The following is a 16780-nucleotide window of genomic DNA, read 5'->3' as shown; positions in this document are numbered from 1 at the left end:
AAGCCAAGAAAAAAATGCTTAACCTTCCTTTAGGTTTTTTGAGCCACCCCTGGAATTCCATAGCAGGGGTATAATTTTTTATTTTAATCCAAAGGATGTTCAAAAATGCCTGTAGAAAATGAATAATTAAATTCTATAGGATTTTTCCATAAAAGAAAGCCCATCAGGTGATAGGAGAGTGCGGAGATAGTCATTGGTTAGGGTTTCCCCCCACATAAGGAGCAATCTTATACAGTCAATCTAAAATGACTTATTTAGCAAAAGGAAAATCAAGAACAAATCAAGGTCAAGTCTCCTCACTAGAGCAGGTTGCCCCTCTCCTCCATTACAAGCAGTGACTCAGAACAAAATGGCTGCCCCATCCATACACCAGCAGAGTTCTTACCCACTCCTGGCACAGAGCAATAGAAAATGAAGGCATCTGAAATGTTGTAGCTACATATGCCACAGTGATCTTGAGTCTCCAAGCAAAAGGCAGCCAGCACCACACAATACATCCGTACTGTAGCAGTGGATTTTAGCAACAGATACGCAGGTAGGATCCAGAGGGCAAACACTGTGAGGAGGCTGAGGCTTAGAAGTGGAGGAACTAGAATGAAAAGATGGGTTGTCCCCTCTTTTGTGATTTTTCTCTAAGATACCTGGGAAGGCTCAAGAGCTCATTTGCTAATGACTGGGGCTTTCCTCTACAGGGAAAAGCGGAGACAGATATTTGTATATCTGAAGGATTAGGGGAGCTTCTTGCCTGATTTAGGGATGGTTTACCAGTGAAAAAACACATAGCTTCTTCTGGGAAACGAATGGGTACAAAGCGGCAGCTGAATGAATTTAATAGGGAGTAAAACCAACAGGGTGCTATCAACATGAAACTAAATACCCATGCAAGCCAAGAAAAAAAAAATGCTTAACCTTCCTTTAGGTTTTTTGAACTACCCTAGAGTTCCATATCAGGGATATAATTTTCTATTGCAAGCCAAAGGATGTTCCAAAATGCCTGTAGAAAATGTATCACTCTCTATTAAATTCTATAGGCTTGTTCTGTAAGAGAAAGCCCCGCAGGAGAGAGAGGTGAGAAATAGGAAATGAATGGGAGAGAAGAGTTAGAGTTACAGTCACCATATACAGGGCCAAGTTTTCAGACTGGCCTTCTAGTTTTGTAGGTGTAACCATTTTTGCTCCCCAAAATAGGAACATTTTGTGCACAGCCACTTGTGAGCATAAATCACATACTCTGCTCCCCCCCTCCACCTGAGCTGACCTTGCAGCTTTTGCTTATGCAAGACAGTTGCATGTCTATTTTCTCACCCAGAACCAGCTGTGCATGCACAAGTGGAACACAGCACACAGAAGCTCCCTGGCAGTCTAGCCATGGAGAGAGCATCTTTCAGATGCTGAAGGAAAAAGGCCCCTTTTCACTGAGGTGCCCACTTGCCAGTAGTGAGTATTCACCAGAAGCTGCTATATCTATTAATGCAAGTCTGCAATATAAACCCTGTAGCAGGTTGGAGCTGGTATAGGGGCTCACACCACCCCCTCATTTCCAAACCCTGACACAGGAGGTATTTCTGGGTGAAAGGAGACATGCCTGGTACATATTATAGTAATTGGGTCTATAAGTTTACCCTAATTGTAAGCTCAGCTGTGAAAAGTGAGTAAAAGTTCATAAAAATCTCAATAACCTACAACAATAAATGTTCATGGGAAAAGGTGCAAAAGAGGGACAAAACTGAATTAATAAAAACAAAAAGACCTATTTTTATAATTCAAGGACTGTGTTAAAATCATGCTGGATAGACAAGAAACATGTGGGACAGAAAAATCGATACAGCAAAGTGTGTCAGATATTAGGTCTTACTGGTAAACAAAATAATGAGGTGATGGGCTAATCCACTCCCTTTTGGAGTTCATAAAAAACAGAGGCTTTTGGAGGAAAATTAGCAACAGAAGCAGCTATCTGCCAAAAACCACTGCAACAAGTTTACACTCATGGCTGCCACACCTCTATCTCCTGCGAACCCAGAGACTACCACAACACCACTGGGCCTTCATTGTGCTGATTCTGAGAGATGTCCTCACCAGACCAAGCCAAAAAGAGGAACCCAAATAACACCACCACCTCCACCGGCTTAATTGCAACCACTACCTGTGAGCCGTTGTCACTTACCTCTTTGCGTGTCTCTCTCCCTTTATATCTCTCTGTCCTTTTGCCTTCTGTTTAATAAGAGTCTGGCCAAGAACGTGTATTTTGCAAAACTGCAACCAGAAAAAGGCAGCTCTCAGCAATACCCCAACCAGCTTCGTGTTGGTACAAGTGCCAGATCTCAGAGTGGCTAACAAGACTATGTGCCACACACATGGTTCTCCCACACCGAGGTTACAAATAAAATGCAGAAGCTGCATTTTAAAAAAATCTCTCTCCCCTCTTGTGCATATTTGCCTTGCTTTATCTTTTAGGACACACACACAGACTTCAAGAACAGCAGCTTCAGCTAACTTCATTTTCCCCCTATCCCAGAGTGTTCCCTCAGCTACCCACTGTGCCACACTGCATGGCCCATTTGGGTGGTCTCTTACTCAGTCTACACAAATCCATTTCTTTTCCTCATATCTATCTTTACATTCCCAGCATAGCAGAACATAGCATAGGCATGTGTCAGGGGACACCTTCTACCCAACCTGTTCTACCACACCCAGCTCACTCTCTGAAGTCCCCTCTTACCACCTGTTCCTGCTAATTCTATATCTTCCCTTATTGAGCTCATTAGCCCAGTCATCAACAATCTCCACCAGAAGAAGTTAATTGCCACCAGTTCAATCTGTAATCTTCTCTGTTATGCAATTACCTAAGTGACCAGGGTGCTACAGTTAGCACTCTGTCATAGCCCCAAAAAGGACAATTATTATCCTTAATATCATCTAAAAGACTATCAAGTAACGGGGTTTCCTTTTGATAGCTCTCCAGATGAGGGAAAGTAAACAAGGAATGTTGTTAAAACAAAAGCCTGACTTAATACTTTACAGTTCAAATGCTTTATCTGTTTTTCCTTCTTTTCTGTATCTTTAATAAAAGGTTTAAAAGATTTTTAATGGTGTATTTGCCATGGTACTAAGCAAGCTGAAATCTCTGTATGCCTAACCCTGAATCTTGTTTAACACTGTTTAATATTGGACAGTAAGATGATCATGTTAAGACCTTTGACTCTTTAGGCCCATATATTTCATCAAAATTAATACAAAATTTCTGGCATCCCAGGCCGGGTCTAAAGGGTTAATAGATACGCAGGAGCTGGTATCTTAGCAAACAAGCAATTGTTTTCAAAATTGGTTTAAAACAAAAGTTTGTTTTAAAATCCTGAAATGTGTTAAGCTTGTTTGGAACAAGCATGCAAAGCACTGTTTTTTGCTTCAAAAATAAGTTGAACAATTGTTTTAAAGTTATTATTTTTGTAACCTTTAAATAAATGCTTTTTGTTTTGTTTTAAGGTTTGTAGTTTCTTTAACTGGTAATAATTTTGAGAAGTTTAAGAAAAAAGTATTTTTAAGAAAAAGCAAAAGTGGTAAAAATAAAGTGTTACAAATTGTTGCTAAAGCAGACTTAAGTTGCTAAAGGTTAAGCTGCTATAGCAGACTTTTACTAAAATAACGTCATGGGTAACCCTTCTTCCCAACCTTGTTAACAACATGCCAGCTTCATTCAGGGCTGCTCCTGCATTACCTGTAAATTAAGTTTCAAACCACCTGAAACAAAAGCTGTTGCAAACTTTTTTGTAATTTTGGTGACTGTTTTGTTTCTGAAATGTTTTCCTTCCTTCTTGTTTTTGCAATTTTGTTGTTGTTTTACAATTTTTTTCCTGTTTCGTTTTTGATGTCAGCGGTTTTTGTTATCGTTGTCCTTGTGCACGTAAAACAGACTGATGCTAGTGTTGCAGGTTAAATCCCCATGATGGGTTAAGTTGCCACAATGGCCATGTTGTCCACACAAATGTCAGTGGTGAAACAGGTGGGCAGGGTCTGTCAGAGACTAAAAATGCCTGCAAATTTTTACTGCCTTTGTGGGGTTGAAAATGGCTCATCAATGCAAAAGTGCTTCCAAAGGAACATCATCTTATTGCTTTTTTGTTTAAAAAAAAAAAAAGGCAATATGCTGGGGTAAAAATGCCATATGGGCTAAAAAATTCTCCAAGTAAGCAAGTTTAACCACTAGTATGTAAAATTGTCACCATTTGTGCAAAGGTACTGCGTTAAATGTATGAATGGCAAAAAGAAGGGTAAAAGGTTTTTTCCAGTTTTACCCATTCTGGGCATACAGCCAAAGAAGTAATAAAAGCTGGTTTGTTTTTAAATATCTTACAAACGTATAACAGCAGCAGCTCAGGGTTTGTTTTAGCAGCAAATAGAGTCAGTTGTAAGTCCTTCGCTTGTTAACATCTGGAAGGTTTAACTGCAATTTCTGTAACATCTAATCACATAAAATTTGTAAGCCCCAATTTAAGAATAAAAATTTTGCAAACCTTAAAATATAACCAAATGCCGTTTTCTTTTTCTTTGTTTCTATGTGCTTAAATTAAAATACGTTTTTTATTTTAGTAATTGTAATTTTATGGACCATTGTCCAATCCTAGCGTGAATTGGTTTGTAAAAGAAAAGGTTTACATTGTAATAATTGGGGTTACAAATTTACCCTAATTGTAAACTCAAGTATGAAAAGTGAGCAGAAGTTCATAAAGTCTCACAATAACCTATAACAATAAATGTTAATGGGAAAAGGTGCAAAAGGAAAACAAAAAAACCCTGAATTAATACAAACAAAAAGGCCTAATAATATAATTCAAAGACTTTGTTAATCATAGAATCATAGAATATCAGGGTTGGAAGGGACCTCAGGAGGTCATCTAGTCCAACCCCCTGCTCAAAGCAGGACCAATCCCCAACTAAATCATCCCAGCCAGGGCTTTGTCAAGCCTGACCTTGAAAACCTCTAAGGAAGGAGATTCTACCACCTCCCTAGGTAACCCATTCCAGTGCTTCACTACCCTCCTAGTGAAAAAGTTTTTCCTAATATCCAACCTAAACCTCCCCCACTGCAACTTGAGACCATTACTCCTTGTTCTGTCACCTGGTACCACTAAGAACATTCTAGATCCATCCTCTTTGGAACCCCCTTTAAAAACATGCCTGGTAAACAAGAAGAGTATGGGACTAAAAATTAATAAACCAAAATTGGTGTGTTGGATATTAGGTCTCATTGGTAAACAAAATAACAAGGGATGGGCTATTCCACCCATCACTCCCTTTTGGGGTTGTTTTTTTTTTAAGAAAAGACTTTTAGGGAAAAATTAGCAGAAGAAGCAGCTGTCTGCCAACAACAGCTGCAGCAAGCTTTACCATCCTGGCTGCCACCCCCACTGTCTCCTGGCTTCCCAAAATCTACCATGACACCTTTGGGCCTTCATTGTCCTAATCCTAAATTGTGTCCTGACCAGACTAGGCCAAAGAAAGGGACTCAACTTTGCCAGCTCCACCAGCTCTAGATAAAGCCCATCCACCACCTGGCATGTGAGACTTTGTTACCCTCCCTTGTGTGTCCTTTTCCTCTCTCCCCTGCTCACTTCCCCCTTATTTCTTTTTTGTCCTGTCTCTCTCCTTTTAGCTGGCCAAGACTGTGTATTTTGCAAAACTGCTTTAAGAGTGAAACCAGAAAAAAGCAGCTAACAGCAATGCCCTGAACAACCCAATGTTGGTACAAGTTTCCAGGTCTCAAAGAAGTAATAATACCTTGTGCCAGGCCAGAGCCTGGCTGTGAGGCGGTGAATACAAACGGAAACAGAAGCTGCAGTTTCTAGCTTTGCTGTTCTTTCCTCTCCCCTCTTGTGTGTGTTTGCCTTGTTTTGTCTTTTACGAAAAGGAATCAGATTGCAGCAATAACAGCTCCAGCCCATCTCAACTGGCTTCTCTTTTTCCTAAAAAGGACAATTATTGCAATAGTTAATGCCATCTAAAAAACTGTCAAATGGGAGAGGAGGGTCCTTTTAAAACTCTCCCCAGCTAGAGGGAAAGAAAAGAAGAAATAAAACCCTACTTAATACTTTATCTTTCAAATGCTTTAACTGTTTTTCCTTTTTTTCTCTGTATCTTTAAGAAAAGGTTAAAATATTTTTAATGGTATGTCTGCCATCAGGCTGAGATCTCTGTATACCAGACCCCAAACCTTGTTTAATCCTGTTTAATGTTGGACAATAAGAGGGTCACATTAACACCTTTTGACCCTTTCGGCCCATATATTCCTTCAAAATTAATACAATATGCCCTGTGCTCTCTCTGTCCCTGGCTGGAGGACTGGGCGGTTGGGGCTGTGCACAGGTGGGTGTATGTAAGAACATCCTTCAACATTCATTAACTCATGGTGGGGATGGGACTAGGCTCCACCAGCCAATGGATCCAGGGGCCACCAAAGTGGCTTAGAATGATCATTGCAACCCTGGCACTGCTCCTAGTGCAGTTCAGCTGATCCTGATAATCTTACGCAATAGAACAACCCACACAAGGGAGGGTTTGCCAGATCAGACCCAGAGTTTTTAATATGCCCCTAGGTGTACTTAAAAAATAAAGTAAGTATTGCCACTACTCACTACAGTTGTCCTTGAACAAGTTACACCACACTAGTTATCTGACTGCTATTAGGTTTCCATCCCAATTCTTCCCCAACACCACACCTGTCACCAGCTGACTTGAACCTGAGCCAACAGTGAGTTCAGCTGTTCGATTTGGTTTCAGTTCCCACCCCTACCTCGTGTCACTGGAAACAACTTTATCAGCATATCCCTAATACTGATTCTTTCCCTGGGATTCAGCATGTTATTTCTTTGTTTCTTCTGCACTAATTTAAAGGTCACATCATGCAAATACCACAATGCAGCAATGTTGCTGCAAGATTCCCAATAGAAGAGTGAGCATAGTCATTAATCTAACAGCAAGGTGGGTGAAGGAATACCATAAGGCTCCTTTAAAGTGCTCTCTGCCTTTCCCCCTGCTCCCCCAAGGAGGCACTTTCTCTTGGGTGCAGTGATGAAATACAGAAAATCTTTGCTTCAGCTGAGTCTCTGTGTGGCAGGAATACAGGAGGGCCCAATCTTGTGCTGAGCACTGTCTTTGGCTTCAGGACAAAGCACCATTGCAGCCCTTTGCAGGTTCAGACTCAGTGTTACTAAGGTCCAATCCTCCCGCCCCCAAGCAAACAAAAACGTAGCCAAATTTCACGAGGGCTAGGCACAGGGAGCCATTCCACCACACGCTCTAAAGTTAGAGCTAAGGAGGGAGAGGGAACCAGCAACCCAGAGCCTGCCTGATGTACTGACATTTAAAATACATAGTGTTCCAGTATGAAGCAATTCTAAAGAAAAATAGCCCATGCTAACTGAGCAGGTAGATAAACAACAGCCGTGGGTGCTGCCAGCCAAGAAGGCAGAGTTCTGGAAAGGGATCTGGGTGCCAGGAACAGGGTCAATGGAATGTGTTATGGAAATACTGGGGCCATCTGGGGCTCGGGGAGAAGGCCAGCAGCACCAACTCCTTACAGACCCTTTTTCAATCATTGCTCTTAGGCAGAGCTTGCTGGAAAATGGGGGGTAGTTCCCCCAGAACATTTTGTTGGAAACAAAATTATTTTTTCACAACATTTTCAGTGGAAAATTTTGACCTTTTGTTGAAAGACCTAAATCTCTAATGCTGATTTTTTTTTAGTTTAAAAAAAAAAATCAACACTCAGTTTGCTGATGAAAAAACAAGACATTTTGAGGAAAGCTGACACACACCATGAAAATTTTTGTTGCATCAAAAAAAGTTTTTGACAGACATTTGGATTTTGACACAAAGTTTCCAACCAACTGCACTAGGCAGCGGTGCCTAGTGACTAGCGCATTGGAATGGGAATCAGTGCCTGCTGGGTGACCTTGGGCAAATCACGTCCCAGGTTTGAGCCTCAGCTTCCCCAGTTGTAAAATGGGGACACTGATCTCCTTTGTAAAGCACTTTGAGATCTGCTATGTAAGTGCTCAGTGTGGTTATGATTTTCACAGGCTCTGTCCCGGCATGGAGCCTTCAACTTGCTGCCAGCACTTGAAATCACTTCTCAGGTGTGCTCAGCACAGGACTGAGTGAACCTCACCTTTCCTGCTAACTGTAATTAATTCCTATACTGAAGGGAAATAAGACTCGAAGACCAGGAGCTGAGTGGCAATGCTGCTGGATGTCACCATGGGAAAAAAACTGCTTGTGGGGTCTTACTCGGAAGGCTGGTAGGTACTGAGATTGCTATGGAGGTGTTGCACTGGGAAATGGCGAGAGAGCCTCATGCCACTGAATAGCCACCTCACCTCGACAGCAAATGAAGGAACACTTTTAACTGTTCTTGGCTGCTGTGAATGACGGTCCTGACAGGGGCTTGAGCATAGGAGGATAAAATAATGAAAATAGGGGAGGGGCAGGAGTTTTCAGATCTCTATGATGATGAAGAATGCAAAGGACAAGGTGATCACTGGGGTACCACAGAGATAAGTGCTGTATAAGAACCTGAATAGATAGGCCCAACTCTTATAGATCAGGCAGGTGGACAAAGAAAAGGTATTTTGTAGACACACTGCTCTGTCTCCAGGAGCTGTGCAAGCTGCACCTCTTTCATCACTATTAGCAATATGCCATAATGAGGCAGTACAAGGAGCAGTTTGCTCTCTCCACTACCAGGGGCAGTGGGAGGCAGGGAAGGGGAAGAGGTTGGCTGGAATCAGAAAGCAACAAAGTAGTAGGACAGAATATATGGATAGATAAAGACACTATAAACTGTACCTACGACCCAGTAGACAACAGACAGCTCATTCATTGATGCTCAGGTACTTACATATAATACACAGTCTTACAATAAAAGTACTGTAGATGGATGTGAACTTATCATTCTAGACAAACAGAGATTTATTTATTTTGCTTTCTTTGCTGCAACACAAAAAAGAATGCAGAACACTGATGTTTCAAATCAGAGGAGTGCTCCCTTTGTTTTGCTTTACAAGATGCTGTCTCTGTCTGTGCTTCTGAAATGCAGAGACTGAGGCTCATGCAGAAACCTGGGGCATGCAATCATCCCTTTATCACAGTTAACTAGTGAAAAAGACAGGTTCCTATTAAAATGCAATGGCTAAAAGTGGTGAAATATGATTTTTAACCAGCAAATTGTAGCTTGGGTTATAAAGGCAGATTTAGAGGAAGTGGGTATGTTCTCACTGAGTCAGTATGAGAGGGTAACTGTAGGAGGCTAATTTAAATAAAGTCAAGGGGCTGAGTGGTGAGTTCTGAACTGTATGATGCTTTGTGGCTGAGTTAGTTACATTTGTAACTGCACTCAATCACTGTGATGGCTGGCTTTTTTGTTGTGAATCAACCTGCTATTGTAGTGACTAGGATATATTGCTCCCTCTGCTGGATGGACTCAGATCTGCTTGTGTACAGTATTCTGGTATTAATTGGGAAAAGCAGCAGCCCTTAGCAAGTCCCACACCAGAGGACTGCTGGAGAAGCAGTTGCCGGGCACTTCCTGAAGATCTAGACCTGTGGTTCTCAGCGAAGAGGTATGTATACCCCGGGGGATTCGCAGAGGTCTTCCTGGGGGTACAGCAACTCATCTAGATATTTGACTAATTTTAAAACAGGCTACATAAAAAGCACTAGCAAAGTCAGTCCAAACTAAAATTTCATACAATGACTTGTTTATATTGCTCTATATATTATACACTGAAATGTAAGTTTAAAATTTATACCCCCAATTGATTTATTGTATAATTATATGGTAAAAATTAGACACTAAGCATTTTTTTCAGTAATAGTGTGCTGTGACACTTTTGTATTTTTGTCTGATTTTGTAAGCAAGTAGTTTTATGGTGAGGTGAAACTAGGGGTACACAAGATAAATCAGACTCCTGAAAAGGGTACAGTACTCTGGAAAGATTGAGCACCACTGATCTAGAGGAGGTCACCTGACCCTGGAAGCCCTGTAGGGGACAGGAGCATGGACCACCCCAAAACAGAAAAGGAGTGTCAAGGCCTGGAGTGAAAGGACATGAGGGAAGAGAGAGGAGATGGGCTTTTTCTTGGGGACTTAGGATAGAAACCTTATGGGTCAGGTTCATAAACAGCAGTATCGGTTTCAGTTTGTATCGCCCATATGACCTGACCCCAATCTAGGGAGACCAGATAGCAACTGTGAAAAAACGTGACGGGGGTGGGGGATAATAGGCGCCTATATAAGAAAAAGTCCCAAAAAACAAGACTATCCCTATAAAAACGGGACATCTGGTCACCCTACCCCAATCTGGCTTACGCAGGCCCTAGTGAAATCCCTAACCAGTGTTGCCAACTGGGGCTTCAAGAAAAACACCAAAGATTGCATTGTAATGATCTTGGGGTTCATTAAACAACAAAACAGTGGATGAGGAAGGAATAAAACTTTTAATAAAACAAACTAGAGAGCTTCTGTGGTGAACTGCTGTACACAGCTACATTGTGTTCTCAACCTCAGCTTCTAGGGCACATCTCTAAATTCCTATGTTCATAATACTGCCCCTTATGTGTGTGGGGCGGGGGGAGGAGAAAACCTGGATTTGTGCTGGAAATGGCCCAACTTGATTATCATACACATTGTAAGGAGAGTGATCACTTTAGATAAGCTATTACCAGCAGGAGAGGGGGGGGGGAGGTATTTTTTCATGCTTTGTGTGTATAAAAAGATCTTCTACACTTTCCACAGTATGCATCCGATGAAGTGAGCTGTAGCTCACGAAAGCTTATGCTCAAATAAATTGGTTAGTCACTAAGGTGCCACAAGTCCTCCTTTTCTTTTTGCAAATACAGACTAACACGGCTGTTACTCTGAAACCTTATGAGGGAGCGTCTCTAAATATCTCATATTATATCAAACATATCTCTAAAGCATGGCCTGCCATTTGACCTTGGGCAAGTCACTTCATCTCTCTGTACCTTTGTCCCCCGCCGCTGTCCCCCACATTGCCTGTTTCAACTGTCAGCATTTTGGGGCAAGGATTGTTTCTCACTGCATTAATACAGCACCTAGCAAAATGGGGCTCCAGTCTCAGCTGATGCTTCTATGTGCTATTGTAATACAGATAGTACTAAAAACCTGAGCTATTGAGTTGTGAAGGGACAGAGACCTGGCTTTTTATTTTACTTTTTCCCATTTGTTTACTTCTAGTCTGTGAAAAGTACTTGTTCTGTTGCTTTATTTCAATCACTAGCAGTCAGGTCAATGCACTGCTATCTGCTAGGCCAAACTGGGCATAATAAAATTGGATTTGGGTGAAAATTGGTAATTTTTGAGCAAGCAATTGTGGGTTCGGAAAAATGTCCTCCTTTTACTTGTATAACTGGCATTCTTGTGCCCATTAAAAGATACACAGATTATATAGAGATTAGTTTTAGCTGGAATTTTGGATACAGAAAAATTCTGGGCAGGTAGAACTCACTTAAGAGAAAACACAGGACAAAAAATAAAATATTGTAAAATCATAGAATCATAGAATCATAGAATATCAGGGTTGGAAGGGATCTCAGGAGGTCATCTAGTCCAACCCCCTGCTCGAAGCAGGACCAATTCCCAGTTAAATCATCCCAGCCAGGGCTTTGTCAAGCCTGACCTTAAAAACCTCTAAGGAAGGAGATTCCACCACCTCCCTAGGTAACGCATTCCAATGCTTCACCACCCTCCTAGTGAAAAAGTTTTTCCTAATATCCAATCTAAACCTCCCCCACTGCAACTTGAGACCATTACTCCTCGTTCTGTCATCTGCTACCATTGAGAACAGTCTAGAGCCATCCTCTTTGGAACCCCCTTTCAGGTAGTTGAAAGCAGCTATCAAATCCCCCCTCATTCTTCTCTTCTGCAGGCTAAACAATCCCAGCTCCCTCAGCCTCTCCTCATAAGTCATGTGTTCCAGTCCCCTAATCATTTTTGTTGCCCTTCGCTGGACTCTCTCCAATTTATCCACATCCTTCTTGTAGTGTGGGGCCCAAAACTGGACACAGTACTCCAGATGAGGCCTCACCAATGTCGAATAGAGGGGAACGATCACGTCCCTCGATCTGCTCGCTATGCCCCTACTTATACATCCCAAAATGCCATTGGCCTTCTTGGCAACAAGAGCACACTGCTGACTCATATCCAGCTTCTCATCCACTGTCACCCCTAGGTCCTTTTCCGCAGAACTGCTGCCTAGCCATTCGGTCCCTAGTCTGTAGCTGTGCATTGGGTTCTTCCGTCCTAAGTGCAGGACCCTGCACTTATCCTTATTGAACCTCATCAGATTTCTTTTGGCCCAATCCTCCAATTTGTCTAGGTCCTTCTGTATCCTATCCCTCCCCTCCAGCGTATCTACCACTCCTCCCAGTTTAGTATCATCTGCAAATTTGCTGAGAGTGCAATCCACACCATCCTCCAGATCATTTATGAAGATATTGAACAAAACCGGCCCCAGGACCGACCTCTGGGGCACTCCACTTGACACCGGCTGCCAACTAGACATGGAGCCATTGATCACTACCAGTTGAGCCCGACAATCTAGCCAGCTTTCTACCCACCTTATAGTGCATTCATCCAGCCCATACTTCTTTAACTTGTTGACAAGAATACTGTGGGAGACCGTATCAAAAGCTTTGCTAAAGTCAAGAAACAATACATCCACTGCTTTCCCTTCATCCACAGAACCAGTAATCTCATCATAAAAGGCGATTAGATTAGTCAGGCATGACCTTCCCTTGGTGAATCCATGCTGGCTGTTCCTGATCATTTCCTCTCATGCAAGTGCTTCAGGATTGATTCTTTGAGGACCTGCTCCATGATTTTTCCAGGGACTGAGGTGAGGCTGACTGGCCTGTAGTTCCCAGGATCCTCCTTCTTCCCTTTTTTAAAGATTGGCACTACATTAGCCTTTTTCCAGTCATCCGGGACTTCCCCGGTTCGCCACGAGTTTTCAAAGATAATGGCCAATGGCTCTGCAATCACAGCTGCCAATTCCTTCAGCACTCTTGGATGCAACTCGTCCGGCCCCATGGACTTGTGCACATCCAGCTTTTCTAAATAGTCCCTAACCACCTCTATCTCCACAGAGGGCTGGCCATCTCTTCCCCATTTTGTGATGCCCAGCGCAGCAGTCTGGGAGCTGACCTTGTTAGTGAAGACAGAGGCAAAAAAAGCATTGAGTACATTAGCTTTTTCCACATCCTCTGTCACTAGGTTGCCTCCCTCATTCAGTAAGGGGCCCTTACTTTCCTTGGCTTTCTTCTTGTTGCCAACATACCTGAAGAAACCCTTCTTGTTACTCTTGACATATTGATCTGAAATTAAATTTGGCCCTCTTGCTAACATCCAGGAAGTGTTAACTGAATCTCACACATACTTATACCCAAGGGGGCAGGAGGGAAGGCAGGAGGGAAGGACTTCAGGCAGAATGGCAACGCGGCAGCAAGTCCTACAGAAACTCTGACAGGTGGATGAACGCAAACTCTGGGACCACTTCCAAAACCTGCTGCCTTCCGCATTTAAGACAATGCACAAGAGACAGATGAAGATCTGCTCGCTCAGATGCGTTCTTCCAGCCTTCCATGCATGGACAGAAAAACAGAGAGGGAGGAGCCACTCAGACAATAGCAACAAAATATTCAGGAACATTTTGGCTATTCAATCTGTTGAGGAAGCAGCACATTTCAGGAATGGTTCAGCATGAGAAAAAAAGGAGGCAGTACCGAGCAAATTAGCTCCCCTCAGCGATGCAGGAAAGCCAATGTGAACTGGGCTCTCTGTGTAGAGTTTCACATTGACACTGACACAAAACTTTCCTCTTAAACCAACAACATTCCAATCCCACAATGGGTCGCCAGACCCAGCCTGCCTAGCACCAGTAGTTCTTATGGGCTAGGGTGTGAAAGGAAGGGGGGCAAGCATGTGGAAGAGTGAGCAGTGGTGCCTCGAGCAGCGTTTCTCAAATGCCGTCACCAGGGGCTTTTCTTGCGACCACACCCTCCTGGGCAGTGATTGGGAAGGTGGGGGAGGGGAGCAGCAGCCCCTCCCCCAGGGCTGCCAGCAGTGGTTGGGCCGCGCCTCCCTCTGGAGACACACAAGCTGGAGGAGCAGGCAGTGAGTTCCCCATCTTCCTGGGGGTGGTGGGGTCAGGCTTCAGCTCTGGGACGGCTGGTGGCAGGCTCCAGCCACGAGGCTTCGAGGTGCTTTCCCAGGCTGTGCGGTGGTGGGCTCTGGCCCCGAGCTCACCATCCTCCCATCACCCCTGGCCTCCACTGCCTCCCCCAGTGCCCTATCGTCCCCGGTCCCCACTGCGTCCATACCCACCTCCCCCATCCAGGGCTTAATTTGTCCCCGAAGATGAGTAAGTCTGCTGTGAAAAGTGATATTTGTATGTTTGTTAATATCCCTTTTCACAGCAGACTTAGTAGCTAGCAAGTCTTAAAACAACAACAACAACAACAAAGCAAATGAAACAGGAAGAAAAAAGACAAGAACATGCATAGCACCTTATTTGTGTTTCTAATTTGTTTAGGTCCAGTGAAGAATAGAGACAACTGTACGTTATTTTTATTATTGAGTCTGCAAAAAAAAAATCCTACATAAATAAATTGCAATGAATTGGACATGTATACGTGCATATTTGTTTTTCCTAAAGTTAATTATTTCGGGAAAAATTGTCAGAGCGGCCACCAGGAAGAGTTGGTGGCCGCAATTCTGAGGCCGCCAAAAATTTTGTTGTGAGAACCTCTGGCCTAGAGGTACCAGTCTAGAGGGCACAGTTGGGCTGGAAACTGTACAGACATCTAACAAATGACAGGCCTGGCCCCAAATGGCTAACAGTCTAAGAAGTGACATGTAACAGGTGGAGGAGACAAACAAACAGGTCAAGGTGGGGGATGGACTTGACAGGGTAACAAAAAATAATAGGAAATGAATCATAGAAGTGTAGGACTGGAAGGGACCTCAGTAGGTCATCTAGTCCAGACCTTTTCACTCCAGGCAGGACTAAGTAACAACTGGACCAGTCCTTAGTCAACCAATTCTTAGTCAACTAGGACCGGTGATCACAACTCATCCACAGCACCCGCCTCCATAAAGATGAAGTGAGGGGGGTGGGCGTGGGTGGAGCCATGGCCCCTCTCTCACTCCAGGCAGTGGGAATGAGCTCGTGCCAAGGGAGCACAGGCTGTGTGCTTTTGAAGGGTGGAAGCGTTCCCACTCCAAGGTGCACTCCCTCAGGGTGCAGAGGTGGCTGGCTGATCCAACTTGTAACCAGTTAATGGCCCAGCTGGTTCTCACATGATTGATGACCATGCACTAAGGTTACTTGGTAAGTAGCCATGGAAGCTGGCAGAGCTTGCTGTTGCTGGAGCCCTAGCCCAGCACGTTCCTATAACGAAGTCACTGTGATTGTCATTGCTCTGTCCTGATACAACCCCCAACCAGGATACCCAGTCCCCCTTCCTCCCAGATCGCCGGATGTTAGGACTTCCTCTGCGTGTATGGCTCTTATTACCATTTCTAGCCCCTCCATCCCCATTCCTTCTACCTGCCTGGTCCATCCACTTGTTGCAGCTCGTGGATAGTGACAGATGATCCCTGCCATAAAAAGCTTACAGCGTGTTTGTAGAAGTGGTCCCCAGTCCTGACCTGGGCCTTTAGGTGCTGCCGTAATACAGGTAATAAAAGCAGCCCTGCATGTTGCTGGTGCCACTCTGCGTGCGCATCCTCAGGACACTGGCCCCTGCTGATACACTAGCTGGCTGGGGTTGTGCAGCTTGTCTCAGAAGGCACTGATACAAGCACAGCTAGGCAGTGTGATGGGTAGGGGTGCACACACTCAGAGGACATATAGGAAGTGCTGTGTGGACACAACAGAAGGCTGGTTGTAGCTAGAAGAGATGCAGGTGACACAGCTTGGTGACCAAACACATTTAGTGATTGCAGATGTTTCCATCCCCCACCCCACCCAGGTAGAACGCCTCTGGGCGTTCCCATTGCCATGCAGCCCCTCCCTTACAGGACAGCCAGTAGCTTGCACAGCTGCAATGGGGGAGAAATCAGGGATTTCTGTAACCACTGTTTATGGTCACACTTGTCAATTTTATTGTGGAACTAGACTGCCATTTTAACCTTTAGAAAGAGCCACCACCACTGTTCCACCTTGGAAGTATTGATCTATTCCAGCACAGGCTCTTTTAGTCAGAGCAAGGACAAACAGTTGTTACACCTGCATTTTCTTGCCATTTTAGTGAAGCAAGCTGTAGTCACTGAGAGTAGATTTCTTGTGTCATTTTACTGTCAGTAATTAGCTCACATCCCCCTGCTTATACCAGCAATTCTCATCACGCAAGTTATCTGACACACTGGGACAACCTAGAGCTGACTGACACAGTTCCCACCCCCACCCCTCCAGACACTGTAGTTTTTACAAAACTCTGTTGTTGTTCTCTATTCATCCTGCGAATGCACTGAAGCAACTTCAGTCCTTGAAAAAGGAAGGCCCCATGTTCATAAACTTAGACTCTAGAAGAGCTCTGTGAAGTTTGAAAGCTTGTCTCTTCCAGTAACAGAAGTTGGTCCAATAAAAGATATTACCTCACCCACCTTGTCTCTCTCTAGTTTTAATAATTTCCCCACATGCTCCAGAAGAACTAGCATTTAACTTGCATGGTGACAAGTATCAGGCATGCACAGGCTGAAATT

At 43.7% G+C, this 16780-nt stretch overlaps 1 long non-coding RNA gene across 1 annotated transcript in view; it reads right to left on the bottom strand.

The window, feature by feature from the left end:
- Positions 1-16780, bottom strand: part of LOC125637885 (uncharacterized) — a 95905-nt gene that overhangs the window by 3946 nt on the left and 75179 nt on the right. The window contains exons 2-3 of the long non-coding RNA XR_007357095.2: positions 5776-5960; positions 2165-2253 (exon numbers count right to left, since the gene is read on the bottom strand). This is a non-coding gene — a long non-coding RNA (uncharacterized LOC125637885). The remainder of the gene's footprint in view (positions 1-2164; positions 2254-5775; positions 5961-16780) is intronic.

Source organism: Caretta caretta, chromosome 6 (assembly GCF_965140235.1).
Source record: "Caretta caretta isolate rCarCar2 chromosome 6, rCarCar1.hap1, whole genome shotgun sequence".
Taxonomy (NCBI): Eukaryota; Metazoa; Chordata; order Testudines; family Cheloniidae; genus Caretta; species Caretta caretta.
This window is presented reverse-complemented; position numbering and strand designations above follow the sequence as displayed.